Source organism: Salmo salar, chromosome 09, assembly GCF_965601325.2.
Source record: "Salmo salar chromosome 09, fSalSal1, whole genome shotgun sequence".
In the NCBI taxonomy this organism is placed as follows: Eukaryota; Metazoa; Chordata; class Actinopteri; order Salmoniformes; family Salmonidae; genus Salmo; species Salmo salar.
The window spans coordinates 139966293-139983522 of NC_138299.1; positions in this window are offsets into that span (position 1 = coordinate 139966293).

Genomic DNA, 17230 nt, shown 5'->3' on the forward strand with positions numbered 1-17230 from the left:
ATAAATCACGCATCAGAATGAGATCAGTGGAATATAGCTTTCTCGAACTTTGGAAAAACCATTATAATGAGGATGTTGTGCCATAATTCAGGGTAATGTTATACTTCAGCCCTATAATGAAATAGATTTTTGTGGCTTACATTTATTTTGTATATACACAATCTATACAAAGGTATGTGGACACCCCTTCAAATTAGTGGATTTGGCTATTTCAGCGACACCCATTGCTGACAGGTGTAATAAATTGATGACACACAGCCATGCATTCTGAATAGAAAAACATTGGCACTAGAATGGCCTTACTGAAGAGCTCAGTGACTTTCAACGTGGCACCGTCATAGGATGCCAGATTTCCAACAAGTCTGTTCGTCAAATTTCTGCCCTACTAGAGCTGACTCGGTCAACTGTAAGTGCTGTTATTGCGAAGTGGAAACATCTAGGAGCAACAATGAAATGGTAGACCACACAAGCTCACAGAACGGGACCGTGAGTGCTAAAGCATGTAGCGCGTAAAAATAGTTTGTCCTCGTTTGCAACACTCACTTTCGAGTTCCAAACTGCCTCTGGAAGCAACGTCAGCACAAGAACTGTTCTCCGGGAGCTTCATGAAATAGGTTACAATGGCGGAGCAGCCGCACACACGCCTAAGATTACCATGCGCAATGCCAAGCACCAGCTGGAGTGGGAAAAAGCTCATCGCGATTGGACTCTGGAGCAGTGGAAACTGGTTCTCTGGAGTGATGAATCACGCTTCACCATCTGGCAGTCCGAAGGACAAATCTGGGTTTGGTGGATGCCAGGAGAACTCTACCTGCCCCAATGTGTAGTCCCAACTGTAAAGTTTGGTGGAGGAGGAATAATGGTCTGGGGCTGTTTTCATGGTTTGGGCTAGGCCCCTTAGTTTCAGTGAAGGGAAAGCTTAATGCTACAGCATAAAATGGCATTCTAGATGATTCTGTGCTTCCAACTTTATTTATTTATTTATGGTTCGGGCTAGGCCCCTTAGTTTCAGTGAAGGGAAATCATAATGCTACAGCATACAATGGCATTCTAGATGATTCTGTGCTTCCAACTTTATTTATTTATTTAACCTTTTTTTAACTAGGCAAGTCAGTTAAAAACAAATGCTTATTTACAGTGACAACCTGCCAAAAGGCAAAAGGCCTCCTGCGGGGACGGGGGCTGGGATTAAACATACATCATGACAAGAGAGATACCACAACACTATATAAAGAGAGACCTAAGACAACAACACAGCATGGTAGCAACACATGACAACAACATGGTAGCAACACAACATGGCAGCAGCACAACATGGTAGCATCACAAAACATCGTACAAACATTTTTGGGCACAGACAACAGCACAAAGGGCAAGAAGGTAAAGACAACAATACATCACTCGAAGCAGCCACAACTGTCAGTAAGAGTGTCCATTATTGAGTCTTTGAGTGTTTTTTGCAGCTCGTTCCAGTCGCTAGCTGCATCGAACTGAAAAGAGGAGTGACCCAGGGTTGTGTGTGCTTTGGGGACCTCTAACAGAATGTGACTGGCAGAATGGGTGTTGTATGTGGAGGATGAGGGCTGCAGTAGGTATCTCAGATAGGGGGGAGTGAGGCCAAAGAGATTTTTATAAATAAGCATCAACCAGTAGGTCTTGCGACGGGAATACAGAGATGACCAGTTTACAGAGGCGTATAAAGTGCAGTGATGTGGCAACAGTTTGGAGATGTCCCTTTCCTATTTCAGCATGACAATTCCCCCGTGCACAAAGCGAGGTCCACACAGAAATGGTTTGTTGAGATTGGTGTGGAAGAACGTGACTGGCTGGCACAGAGCCCTGAGCCCCACCACATCAGTCACTGGCTTTAACAATAAGTGCATCGAGGACGTCGTCCCCACAGTGACTGTACATACATACCCCAACCAGAAGCCATGGATTCCGGCAACATTTGCACTGAGCTAAAGGGTAGAGCAGCCGCTTTCATGGTGTGGGACTCTAACCCAGAAGCTTACAAGAAATCCTGCTATGCCCTGCGATGAACCATCAAACAGGCAAAGCGGCAATACAGGGCTAAGATTGAATCATACTACACCGGCTCCGACGCTCATCTTATGTGGCAGGGCTTGCAAACTATTACAGTGACACGAGCCTACCAGATGAGCTAAATAACTTCTATGCTCGCTTCGAGGCAAACAACACTGAGGCATGCATGAGAGCATCAGCTGTTCCGGATGACTGTGTGATCACGCTCTCCATAGCCGACGTGAGAAAGACCTTTAAACAGGTCAACATACACAAGGCTGCGGGACCAGACGGATTACCAGGCTGTGTGCTCCGGGCATGTGCTGACCAACTGGCAGGTGTCTTCACTGATATTTTCAACATGTCTCTGATTGAGTCTGTAATACCAACATGTTTCAAGCAGACCACCATAGTCCCTGTGCCCAAGAACACAAAGGCAACCTGCCTAAATGACTACAGACCCGTAGAACTCACATCCGTAGCCATGAAGTGCTTTGAAAGGTTGGTAATGGCTCACATCAACACCATTATCCCAGAAACCCTAGACCCACTCAAATTTGCATACCGCCCAAACAGATCCACAGATGATGCAATCTCTGTTGCACTCCACACTGCCCTTTCCCACCTGGACAAAAGGAACACTTATGTGAGAATGCTATTCATTGACTACAGCTCAGCGTTCAACACCATAGTACCCACAAAGCTCATCACTAAGCTAAGGATCCTGGGACTAAACAGCTCCCTCTTCAACTGGATCCTGGACTTCCTTACAGGCCGCCCCCAGGTGGTGAGGTTAGGTAGCAACACATCTGCCACACTGATCCTCAAGACTGGATCTCCCCAGGGGAGTGTGCTCAGTCCCCTCCTGTACTCCCTGTTCACCCACGACTGCATGGCCAGGCACGACTCCAACACCATCATTAAGTTTGCAGATGACACAACAGTGGTAGGCCTCATCACCGACAACGACGAGACAGTCTGTAGGGAGGAAGTCAGAGGTGGTGCCAGAATAACAACCTATCCCTCAATGTAACCAAGACTAAGGAGATGATTGTGAACTACAGGAAAAGGAGAACCGAGCACACCCCCATTCTCATCGACGGGGCTGTAGTGGAGCAGGTTGATGGCTTCAAGTTCCTTGGTGTCCACATCAACAACAAACTAGAATGGTCCAAACACACCAAGACAGTCGTGAAGAGGGCACGACAAAGCCTATTCCCCGTCAGGAAAGCAAAAAGATTTGGCATGGGTCCTGAGATCCTCAAAAGGTTCTACAGCTGCAACATCGAGAGGATCCTGACAGGTTGTATCACTGCCTGATACGGCAATTGCTCGGCCTCTGACCGCAAGGCAATACAGAGGGTAGTGTGTACGGCCCAGTACATAACTGGGGCTAAGCTGCCTGCCATCCAGGACCTCTACACTAGGCGTGTCAGAGGAAGGCCCTAAAACTTGTCAAAGACCCCAGCCACCCCAGTCATAGACTGTTCTCTCTACTACTGCATGGCAAGCGGTACCGGAGTGCCACATTTAGGACAAAAAGGCTTCTCAACAGTTTTTACCTCCAAGCCATAAAACTCCTGAACAGGTAATCAAATGGCTACCCAGACTATTTGCATTGTGTGCCCCCCCCAACCAAACCCCTCTTTTTACGTTGCTGCTACTCTCTGTTTGTCATATATGCATAGTCACTTTAACTATACATTCATGTACATACTACCTCAATTGGGCCGACCAACCAGTGCTCCCGCACATTAGCTAAACGGGCTATCTGCATTGTGTCCCACCCACCACCCGCCAACCCCTCTTTTACGCTTCTGCTACTCTCTGTTCATCATATATGCATAGTCACTTTAACCTCTTGACGTTACCCTAGGATAAGGGGCGCCACAGCGCATTTTGGAAAAAATTCGTGCCCATTTTCAACGGCCTACTAATCAGACTCAGAAGCTAGGATATGCATATAATTAATACCTGTGGATAGAAAACAGCCTAAAGTTTCTAAAACTGTTTGAATGGTGTCTGTGAGTATAACAGAACTCATATGGCAGTCAAAACCCCAAGACCGATTGAACCAGGAAGTGGAATTCTGAATTGTGGACTCAACTTCACGTCGTCGCCTATTATTCACACCGTGAGATATCGTTTATTGAGCACTTCCTATTGCTTCCACAAGATGTCGCCAGTCTTTACAAAGTGTTTTGAGCCTTCTACTGTCGAAACTCAGTGAATGAGACGCGTTGGAAATTGGTCACAGCGGGAGGGCCATCACCATTATGACGCCGGCGGCCCTGTCTACCCCCACCTTTGGAAACGTTTTTGAAACACAATGAAATCATCCCCCTCAAATCTTATTGGCTCTCTTGTTGAAACAGGCCCTGAAGATTTATGTTATACAACGTTTGACATGTTTGAACGAACCTAAATGTGAAAAAAAAGGATTATTTCGAAACTGCTGTGGCGCGCACGGCAGAGTAGTTGGATACACCCTTGGGACGCGCCAACAACAGCAAGCTAATGGAACATAAAGGATGGACTTTTTTTACCGAAAATACATCTGTTGTGGACCTGGGATTCCTGGAAGTGCTTTCTGATGAAGACAACTAAAGGTAAGGGATTATTGACAATATTATACAACATTAGATGTGATATGCGATTGTTCCAAGATGGCGCCGAGCTGTATTTACTAGCTCATTTTCTGAGTATCGCATCCCCTTTTATCGCTAAGTGTGATTACCCAGTAAAGTTATTTTTAAATCTGGTATGACAGGTGCTTTCAAGAGATATTCATCTATAAATCTTAGAATGACAATATTACATTTTAAACATGTTTTCGAATAGTAATTCAGTAAATTGTAGCACTGTTTCATCGGATGCTTTTGACGGGAAAATAGTTAGTCAACGTCAGACGCCGATGTAAAATGATGTTTTCATATATAAATATGAACTTTATTGAACAAAAGAATGCATGCATTGTGTAACATGATGTCCTAGGTGTGTCATCTGATGAAGTTTGTAAAAGGTTAGTGCTGCATTTAGCTGTTTTTTTGGTTATTTGTGATGCATGTGGTTGGTCGGAAAATGGCTATGTTGCTGCTTTTTACGATGGACTCCTCTAACATAATCTAATGATTTGCTTTTCCTGTAAAACCTTTTTGAAATCGGACGACGTGGGTCGATTCAGGAGAGGTGTATCTATAAAACGATATAATTTGAAAAAAAATTAAATAAAATAATAATATTAAATTTTGTTATGCTAATGGCGATATGATTTTTCGCTGGATTTTGATCCCTCTGACGGGATGAGACGCTGAAGAGGACCATATCTACATGTACATACTACCTCAATCAGCCTGACTAACCGGTGTCTGTATGTAGCCTCGCTACTTTTATAGCCTCGCTACTGTATATAGCCTGTCTTTTTACTGTTGTTTTATTTCTTTACCTACCTATTGTCCACCTAATACCTTTATTGCACTATTGGTTAGATCCTGTAAGTAAGCATTTCACTGTAAGGTCTACACCTATTGTATTTGGTGCACGTGACAAATAAACTTTGATTTGATTTGACCTCTACACCATCAAAAACCTTTAAAATGAATTGGAACGCCGACTGCGAGCCAGGCCTAATCGCCCAACATCAGTGACCGACCTCACTAATGCTCTTGTGGCTGAATGGCAGCAAGTCCCCGCAGCAATGTTCCAACATCTAGTGTAAAGCCTTCCCAGAAGGAGGAGGAGACTGTTATAGCAGCAAAGCGTGGACCAACTCTATAATTATGGCCATTATTTTGGAATGAGATGTTCGACGACCAGGTGTCCACATACTTTTGGTATGTAAGCATTTGTATCTGTCATGTGTGAATGTTGCTGTTTATATCTTTATCTTGTCCAACAACTGAAGGTCCTTCCGGAAAAATAATGTAATTCAATTCAATACTAAAGTGCAACTATGTCCAAACATGCTGAGAAGCAGGGGATAGAGGTACTGGAAAGCGACTCCTCATTCTTACGTGTCACCTGTTTAAATTATCTGCAAACATTGGCGTGGGTAATTAACAGTCTAATATGTACAGCTAATGTTTCATTAATCAACATTGTCTATAGTGCGAGTTAAGTCAACACCGCTGGAACAAACAAGAGAACCTTAAACCAGAGAAAGGTCACAGGATCAATAATCCATTTAAGATGCTTGGATGGATTCTGCTCTCAACTCTGCTTGTAATCAAGAGGGGAGATTTATTTATCTATCTAACATTGTATCCAGATTCCCTTGTAAAGAAAAGCCCAAAGTGCTACGGCAGTTGATTTTCAGTGCCCTGGCAAGGCCAAGGAATAGTCTGAAATCAAATAAAAATGTATTTTCACATGTTTTGTAAACAGGTGTAGACAAACATTGAAATGTTACTGATGGGTCATTTTCCAACAATGCAGTGTTAAATATAAAAAACACACACAAAAAACAAAGAATAAATGCACAGTGAATAACCAGTGGTGTAAAGTACGACATAAGTCGTTTTTATGGGTATCTGTACTTTACTATTTATATTTTTGACAACTTTTACTTTTACTTCACCACATTCCTGAAGAAAATAATGTACTTTTTACTCCATACATTTTCTCTGACACCCAAAAGAACTCGTTACATTTCGAATGCGTAGCAGGACAGGAAAATGGTCCAATTCACGCACTTATCAAGAGAACATCCCTGGTCATCCCTACAGCCTCTGATCTGGCAGACTCACTAAACACAAATGCTTTGTTTGTAAATAATGTCTGAGTTTTGAAGTGTGCACCTAGCTATCCGTACATTTTTAAATCAAGAAGATCGTGCCGTCTGGTTTGGTTAATATAAGGATTGTGAAATGATTTATACCTTTATTTTCACTTTTGATAATTTAGTATATTTTAGCAATTACATTTACTCTTGATAGCTTCAGTAAGTATATTTAAAACCAAATACTTTTAGACTTTTAATCAAGTAGTATTTTACTAAACAGTAAAATAGACTTTAACTTTTTACTTGAGTAATTTTCTATTAAGGTATCTTTACTTTTACTAAAGTAAAAGTAACATATATACAGGGAGGAGCAGTACCGAGTCGATGTGCAGTGGTACGAGATAATTGATGTAGCAATGTAGGCCTACATACTGTATAAAAACTCTTTACACACACACACACTTTTTTGCACTAACTATCCTGCCTGACTCTATGCACACACACACACACACACACACACACACACACACGACACGCGCACACTGACGTCAAACACACACACACACACACACACACACACACACACACACACACACACACACACACACACACACACACACACACACACACACACACACCACATAAGCTGCTGCTACTGTCTATTAGAAGGTTGAGAGCTTCAAGTACCTTGGTGTCCACATTAACAACAAACTAACATGGTCCAAGCACACCAAGGCAGTCGTGAAGAGGGCATGACAAAACCTATTCCCCCTCAGGAGACAGACATATTTTGGCATGGGTCCTCAGATCTTCAAAAGATTTTACAGTTTCACCATCGAGAGCATCCTGACGGGTTGCATCACTGCCTGGTATGGCAACTTCTCGGCCTCCGACCGCAAGGCACTTCAGAGGGTAGTGCGTACAGCCCAGTGCATCACCGGGCCAAGCTTCCTGCCATCCAGGACCTCTATACCAGGCGGTGTCAGAGGACGGCCCTAAAAATTGTCAAAGACTCCAGCCATCCTACTCATAGACTTTCTCTCTGCTACTGCATGGCAAGCGGGACCGGAACGCCATGTCTAGGTCCAAGAGGCTTCTAAACAGCCCCCAAGCCATAAGAGTCCTGAACAGCTAATCAAATGGCTACCCAGACTATTTGCACTCCACCCCCCCCCCCCCCCCCCCCCCCCACACACACACTGCTACTACTCTCTGTTAATATCTATGCATAGCCACTTTAAAAACCTTACCTGCATGTACATAATTATCTCAATTACCTCGACACCGGTGCCTCCGCACATTGACTTTGTACCGGTTACCCCTGTATATAGCCCCGCTATTGTTATTTACTGCTGCTCTTACTTTTATCTCTTAATCTTATCCACATTTTTTTAAACTGCACTGTTGGTTGGGGCTCGTAAGTAAGCATTTCACTGTAAGGTCTACACTGTTGTATTCGGCGCATGTGACAAATTAAATTTGATTTGATATTGTCAAAGACTCCAGTCACCCAAGTCAAAGTCTCCAGTCATAGACTGTTTTCTTTGCTACTGCACGGCAAGCGATACCGGAGCGCCAAGTCTAGGACCAAAAGGCTCCTTAAAACCTGTTAGGGCTAGGGGGCAGTATTTGCACGGCTGGATAAAAAAAATGTACCCGATTTAATCTGGTTACTAATCCTACCCAGTAACTAGAATATGCATATACTTATTATATATGGATAGAAAACACTCTAAAGTTTCTAAAACTGTTTGAATGGTGTCTGTGAGTATAACAGAACTCATTTGGCAGGCAAAACCCTGAGACATTTTCTGACAGGAAGTGGATACCTGATGTGTTGTATTACCTTTAAACCTATGCCATTGAAAAACACAGGGGCTGAGGAATATTTTGGCACTTCCTATTGCTTCCACTAGATGTCACCAGCCTTTACAAAGTGTTTTGAGTCTTCTGGAGGGAGATCTGACCGAACAAGAGCCATGGAACGATGATGGCCCATTAGACACCTGGCGCACGAGTTCATGTTGGGTACCCTCGTTCCAATACGTTATAAAAGAGTATGCATTCGTCCACCTTGAATTTTATTCATGTTCTGGTTAAAAAAGGCCCTAATGATTTATGCTATACAACGTTTGACATGTTTGAACGAACGTAAATATATTTTTTCCCCTTGTTCATGAGGTGAAGTCCGGCGGGCTTAGATCATGTGCTAACAAGACGGAGATTTTTGGACATAAATGATGAGCTTTTTTGAACAAAACTACATTCGTTATGGACCTGTGATACCTGGAAGTGACATCTGATGAAGAGAATCAAAGGTAATGGATTATTTACATAGTATTTTCGATTTTAGATCTCCCCAACATGACGACTAGTCTGTATCGCAACGCGTATTTTTCTGGGCGCAGTGCTCAGATTATTGCAAAGTGTGATTTCCCAGTAAGGTTATTTTTAAATCTGGCAAGTTGATTGCGTTCAAGAGATGTAAATCTATAATTTTTTAAATGACAATATAATATTTTACCAATGTTTTCTAATTTTAATTATTTAATTTGTGATGCTGACTTGACTGCCGGTTATTGGAGGGAAACGATTTCCTCAACATCAATGCCATAGTAAAACGCTGTTTTTGGATATAAATATGAACTTGATAGAACTAAAAATGCATGCATTGTCTAACATAATGTCCTAGGAGTGTCATCTGATGGAGATTGTAAAAGGTTAGTGCATCATTTTAGCTGGTTTTATGGTTTTGGTGACCCTGTCTTTGAATTGACAAAACATTACACACAACTCTTGTAAATGTACTGTCCTAACATACTCTAAATTTATGCTTTCGCCGTAAAACCTTTTTGAAATCGTAAAACGTGGTTAGATTAAGGAGATGTTTATCTTTCAAAGGGTGTAAAATAGTTGTATGTTTGAAAAATTTGAATTTTGACATTTATTTGGATTCAAATTTGCCGCTCTTGAAATGCACCTGCTGTTGATGGAGTGCACCACGGGTGGGACGCCTGCGTCCCACCTAGCCCATAGAGGTTAACAGTTTCTACCCCCAAGCCTTAAGACTGCTGAACAGTTAATCAAATGGCCAGCAGACTATTTACATTGATGCCCCCCTCCCACTTTGTTTTCACACTGCTGCTACTCACTGTTTATTATCTACCCTCTTTATATAGCGTTGTTATTGTTATGTCATTTTCTTGTGTTACTTTTTGATTAGATTTTTTTACTTTAGTTTATTAGGAAATATTTTCAATGCTTTATTTCTTGAACTGCATTGTTGGTTCAGGGCTTATAAGTAAGCATGTTATGGTTGGGTCTACACCTGTTGTATTCAGTTGTCACGTCCTGACCAGTGAAGAATGTCATTTGCCATAGTAGAATGGTCAGGGCGTGGCAGGGGGGTTTGTTTTGTATGTATTTTGGGTTTTCTGTTTCTATGTGGGTTTGTTCTAGTTATCTATTTCTATGTGTTGGTTTTCATGTTCGGCCGGGTATGGTTTCCAATCAGAGGCAGGTGTCTTTCATTGTCTCTGATTGGAAGCCATACTTAGGCAGACTGTTTTCCTTTGGGGTTTGTGGGTAGTTGTTTTCCGTTTTAGTCGTATGTACCTGACGGGACTGTTGTTGGTCGTTTTTTCATGTTTTGCTGTTGAAGTGTTTTAATTAAAGAATTAAGAATGAGCACTATCCACGCTGCGTCTTGGTCTCCATTCCACGACCCCTGTGACAGAACTACCCACCATAAAAGGACCAAGCAGCGTGAGAGGAAGTACCTGGAGTCATGGACGTGGTAGGAGAGCCCTTGATGAAAAGGGACCATGGAGCCAGGCTGGGGAGTACCAGTGCCCGAAGGAGGAACTGGAAGAAGCTAAGAGGGAACGACGGTATTACGAGGCGTTGTATTACGAGGCGGAAAGGGCACGACGGTATTACGAGGCGGAAAGGGCACAATGGAGCAGACGCACAGATGGAAGAGCTATGCAGTATGGAGGGGTTGAAGAGGCAGCCCCCCAGAATTCTTTTTGGGGGGGCATAAGGGGAGTTTGGCTAGGTCAGGGGGGAACCCTGACCTAACTTCCCGGGCATTTCGGAGGGAGCCATGGAGTAAACCAGAGCCAGTCGGGGAATCAAGAGCGGATTACAACGCTAGATTCCGGAGAGAGGGACTGGCGGAAAGGGCACAATGGAGCAGACACACAGAGGGAAGAGCTATGCAGTATGGAGTAATGTGCACTATGTCGCCCATACGCACTCACAGCCCGGTGCGGTCGATACAGGCTCCTCAACGTTGTCGTGTGACAGTTTGCCGGCAGCCAGGTAAAAGTGCGCCGGCTCAACGTATCTGGCCTCCAGTGTGGCTCCTCGGCCCAATATATCCTACCCCTGCTCCACGTACGATACCCAGCATTCTCCAGCACAGCCCAGTTCGTCCTGTGCAAGCGCTTCGCCCTTGCCGGGCTAAGGCCAGCATCGAGCCAGGACCGGTTATGCAAGCTGTAAGCGTCAGATCTCCAGTGAAAATCCATGGCCCAGTATATCTTACGCCTGCTCCACGCACGGTACCCCGCATTCCCCAGCACAGCCCAGTTCGTCCTGTGCCGGAGCTCCGCCCTTGCTGGGCTAGCATCAGCATTGAGCCAGGACGGGTTGTGCTAGCCGCAAGCACCAGACCTCCAGTAAGCCTCCATGGCCCAGTACGTCCGGTGCCGGCTCCGCGCACTCGTCCCCCAGTGCGCCCTCCGCTCCTCAGTCCGGAGCCTCCAGCGACGCTCCTCAGTCCGGAGCCTCCAGCGACGCTCCTCAGTCCGGAGCCTCCAGCGACTCTCCTCAGCCTGGAGCCTCCAGTGACGCTCCTCAGCCTGGAGCCTCCAGCGATGCTCCTCAGCTCGGAGTCTCCAGCGACGCTCCGCAGCCCGGAGCCTCCAGCGACGCTCCTCAGCTCGGAGCCTCCAGCGACTCTCCTCAGCCTGGGGCCTCCAGTGACGCTCATCAGTCCGGAGCCTCCGGCGACGCTTCCCAGTCCGGAGCCTCCGGCGACGCCTCCCAGTCCGGAGCCTCCGGCGACGCCTCCCAGTCCGGAGCCTCCGACGACGCCTCCCAGTCCGGAGCCTCCGGCGACGCCTCCCAGTCCGGAGACTCCGGCAACGCCTCCCAGTCCGGAGCCTCCGGCAACGCCTCCCAGTCCGGAGCCTCCGGCGGTGGTCTGCAGCCCAGAGCCTGCAGTGGTGGTCTGCAGCCCAGAGCCTTCAGCGGTGGTACTGTCACGTCCTGACCAGTGAAAGAGGTAATTTGCCATAGTAGAATGGTCAGGGCATGGCAGGGTTTTTTTTTGTATGTATTTTGGGGTTTATGTTTCTATGGGGGTTTGTTCTAGTTATCTATTTCTATGTGTTGGTTTTCATGTTCGGCTGGGTATGGTTTCCAATCAGAGGCAGGTGTCTTTCGTTGTCTCTGATTGGAAGCCATACTTAGGCAGCCTGTTTTCCTTTGGGGTTTGTGGGTAGTTGTTTTCCTTTTTAGTCGTACGTACCTGACGGGACTGTTGGTCTTTTTTCTTGTTTTGCTGTTGAAGTGTTTTCATTAAAGAATTAAGAATGAGCACTATCCACGCTGCATCTTGGTCTCCATTCCACGACCCCTGTGACATCAGTGCATTTGACAAATAACATTTGATTTGATTTAATAGGCAGTAGCAGCAGGGTATGTTTGTGTGTGGCGTCAGTGTGCATGTGTGCACGTGTTATGTGTGTGTGGGCGTATGTAGTGAGTGTATGGGTAGTGTCCAGTGTGTATGCATAGAGTCAGTGCAAGATAGTTAATATAAAAAAGGGTCAGTGCAGGTAGTCCAGGTAGCCGTTTGATTTAGCTATATAGCAGTCTGGTTTAGCATTCTTATTGCGTGAGGGTAGAAACTGTTCAGGGTCCCATTGGTTCCAGACTTAGTGCACTGGTACCGCTTGCCGTGCGGTAGCAGAGAGGACAGTCTATGGCTTGGGTGGCTGGAGTCTTTGACAATTTTTAGGGCCTTCCTCTGACACTGCCTTGTATAGAGGTCCTGGATGGCAGGGAGCTCGGCCCCAGTGATGTACTGGGCCGTGCTCACCACCCTCTGTAGTGCCTTGCGGTCGGGTGCCTTGCAGTTGCCATACCTTGCGGTGATGCAGCCAGTCAAGATGCTCTCAATGGTACCTGCTGTAGTAATTTTTGAGGATCTGATGGCTCATGCCAGATCTTTTCAGCCTCCTGAGTGGGAAGAGGCGCTGTCGTGCCTTCTTCACAACTGTGTTGGTGTGTGTGTGGACCATGTCAATTTCTTGGTGATGTGGACACCGAGGTACGTGAAGCCCTCGACCCGTTCCACTACAACCCCATCAATGTGGATAGGGGTGTGCTCGTCCCTCCGTTTTTCTGTAGTCCAAGATCAGCTCCTTTGTCTTGATGACGTTGAGGGGGAGGTGGTTGTCCTTGCACCACACTGCCAAGTGTCTGACCTCCTCCCTATAGGCTGCGTCATTGTCATCTGTGTTCAGTCCTACGACCGTTGTGTCATCAGCAAACTTCATGATTGTGTTGGAGTCATGAGCGGCCAGGCTGTCGTGGGTGAATGTGAAAGCAATGATTTGAATTGTGGAGCTCATTACAGCCTAAATAATGTTATTTTCCTCATCGCAATGCAAACAAGGCTGATTTTCCATGACAATTTCGCTGTTTAACTTTATCGGGGTAGGGGGCAGTATTTTGACGTCCGGATGAAAAGCATGCCCGTAGTAAACTGCCTGCTACTCAGGCCCAGAAGGTAGGATATGCATATTATTAGTAGATTTGGATAGAAAACACCCTAAAGTTTCTAAAATTGTTTGAATGATGTCTGTGAGTATAACAGAACTCATATTGCAGGTAAAATCCTGAGAAAGAATCCAACCAGGAAGTGTGGAAATCTGAGCTTTGTAGTTTTTCAAGTGATTGCCTATCTAATACACAGTGTCAATGGGGCCATTTTGCACTTCATAAGGCTTCCACTAGATGTCAACCATCTTTAGAACGTGGTGTCATGCTTCTATTGTGAATGGGGAGAGAATAAGAGCATATGGAGTCAGATGACTGAGAAAATGACATGAGCTCAATCGCGCACACTCACATGAGAGTTAGCTGTGTTCCTTTTAATTTCTGAAGACAAAGGAATCATCTGGTTGGAGTATTATGGAAGATTTATGATAAAAACATCCTACAGATTGATTCTATACATCGTTTGACATGTTTCTACGAACTGTAATATAACTTTTTTGACTTTTCGTCTGAACTCACTGCGCGAGCACAGTGGATTTGGAATACTCGACTGAACGCGCAAACAAAATGGAGGTATTTGGACATAAAGATGAACTTTATCGAACAAAACAAACATTTATTGTGGAACTGAGATTCCTGGGAGTGCATTCCGATGAAGATCATCAAAGGTAAGTGAATATTTATAATGTTATTTGTGACTTCTGTTGACTCCAAAATGGCGGGTATCTGTTTTGATGTCTGAGCGCTGTACTCAGATTATTGCAAAGTTTGCTTTCGCCGTAAAGCTTTTTTGAAATCTGACAAAGCGGTTGCATTAAGGAGAAGTTTATCTATAATTCTGTGCATAACACTTGTATCATTTATCAAAGTTTATGATGAGTATTTCTGTAAATTGATGTGCTCATTCACCGGAGGTTTTGGAGGCAAAACATTTCTGAACATTACACGCCAATGTAAAATGGGGTTTTTGGATATAAATATGAACTTTATCGAGCAAAACATACATGTATTGTGTAACATGAAGTGCTATGAGTGCCATCTGATGAAGATCATCAAAGGTTAGTGATTCATTTTAGCTGGTTTTTGTGGGTTTTGTGACGCCTCTCCTTGCTTGGAAAATGGCTGTGTGGTTTTTGTTGTCTAGGTGCTGTCCTAACATAATCTAATGCTATGCTTTCGCCGTAAAGCCTTTTTGAAATTGCACAGTGTGGTTGGATTAACGAGGAGATTATCTTTAAAATGGGATATAATAGTTGTATGTTTGAGACATTTTAATTCTGAGATTTTTGTTGTTTTGAATTTGGCGCCCTGCTATTTCACTAATGCAGGACATCAGGTGGATCCACGTCTGGGTGTTGGGCAGAAACTCTCAGTCCTGGAGAACAGGAGCAGAGTTTAAGGGAACAGGATAGAAGACATAGACGTAAACAAGCAAACACACAGGTTACACTTTACTGTTAGAAAATTTGATGGATTAGTGCAGTGTTATAAATGGGAGATATGTACTTTTCAACACTTTTGGAAGGCATAGCCTACCTCAAGCTGGTCCCCCTCTGACTCAAAGCACAGAGAATCAGACTAATCCGAACTCACTGGTTCTGGTACATGGGATACCTCCTGGGGGGCTTGGACAGTCAATGATTCTAAAGTCATTTGGAGAGGTAAATTGAAGAGAACTACCATTACTTGCTTTCTTAAATGTCAACCAAAGTTTAACATTCTTTGTCTATTGGGCTTCACTAAAGTGTAGGACGTTAGTGCGTCAGTGCGACTGTCCAACTGCTCTAACTGGAGAAGGTAACCCTAGGAAGACAAAGAGAAAAATATCAGTGTTAGGGAAACTAAAACCAGCTTCAGGTTATTTTGTGTGCAAATGAAAACAGTTATTATCTGAGATTTTTTATAGATGGAGACCCCAGCTAGGAGCGAAAGAGCAGTCTCTCCTTCCTTTCGGCCTTTTTCCAAACCAAGTAATTCACCTGGATGTCGTAGCATTTGGTCCCCTTCTTGATTCTGCTCCGGTAACTCTCCTACTGTTTGCTCCTGCGCCTTGTCAATGTTCAGTCTCACCTTGATTGATAACATGAATAAATGTAATTTATATTTCATATTACAAATACATTAATTACATATCGCTTGGAGGGACAGAAAATAAATTAACAGTGGACAATCATTTTTACCTGGTCAAAAACCTTCACATCCTTCTCAGTCTGTGCCTGAAGGCGTTCTGATCTGGTTCGACAACTTCCACCACATCTGCTCTGACAGCTGATGCTTAAAGTTGGAGAGGGAGATATAAGTCTCCAGTGATTTTTGCAATTCGTTCCAGTCATTGGCAGCAGAGAACTGGAAGGAAAGGCGGCCAAAGGAGGTGACCAGTGAAATTTACCTGCTGTAGTGCGTGCTATGGGTGGGTGTTGCTATGGCGACCAGTGCGCTGAGATAAGGTGGTGCTTTACTGAGCAAAGACTTATAGATGACCTGGAGCCAGTGGGTTTGGCGACTAATATGTAGCGAGGGCCAGCCAACGAGAGCATACAGGTCGCAGTGATGGGTAGTATATGGGGCTTTGGTGACAAAACGGATGGCACTGTGATAGACTACATCCAATTTGCTGAGCAGAGTGTTGGAGGCTATTTTGCAAATGACATCGCCGAAGCCAAGGATCAGTTGGATAATCAGTTTTACGAGGGTATGTTTGGCAGCATGAGTGAAGGAGGCTTTGTTGCGAAATAGGAAGCCGATTCTACATTTAATTTTGGAATGGAGATGCTTAAAACCTCTTACATCTAGACGTTCCGCTAGCGGAACACCTGCTCCAATATCCAATGATGGGCGTGGCGCGAAATACAAATTCCTCTAAAATCCGAAAACTTCCATTTTTCAAACATATGACTATTTTACAGCATTTTAAAGACAAGACTCTCGTTAATCTAACCACACTGTCCGATTTAAAAAAGGCTTTACAGCGAAAGCAAAACATTAGATTATGTCAGCAGAGTACCCAGCCAGAAATAATCAGACACCCATTTTTCAAGCTAGCATATAATGTCACAAAAAACAAAACCACAGCTAAATGCAGCACTAACCTTTGATGATCTTCATCAGATGACAACCCTAGGACATTATGTTATACAATGCATGCATGTTTTGTTCAATCAAGTTCATATTTATATCAAAAACCAGCTTTTTTACATTAGCATGTGACGTTCAGAACTAGCATACCCCCCGCAAACATCCGGTGAATTTACTAAATTACTCACGATAAACGTTCACAAAAAACATAACAATTATTTTAAGAATTATAGATACAGAACTCCTCTATGCACTCGATATGTCCGATTTTAAAATAACTTTTCGGTGAAAGCACATTTTGCAATATTCTCAGTAGATAGCCCAGCCATCACGGCTAGCCATTTAGACACTGACCAAGTTTAGCCCTGATCAAACTCCGATTTACTATTACAAAAGTTTGATTACCTTTGTTGTCTTCGTCAGAATGCACTCCCAGGACTGCTACTTCAATAACAAATGTTGGTTTGGTCCAAAATAATCCATCGTTATATCCAAATAGCGGCGTTTTGTTCGTGCGTTCCAGACACTATCCGAATGGTAAATCAGGGTCGCGAGCATGGCGCAATTCGTGACAAAAGATTTCTAAATATTCCATTACCGTACTTCGAAGCATGTCAA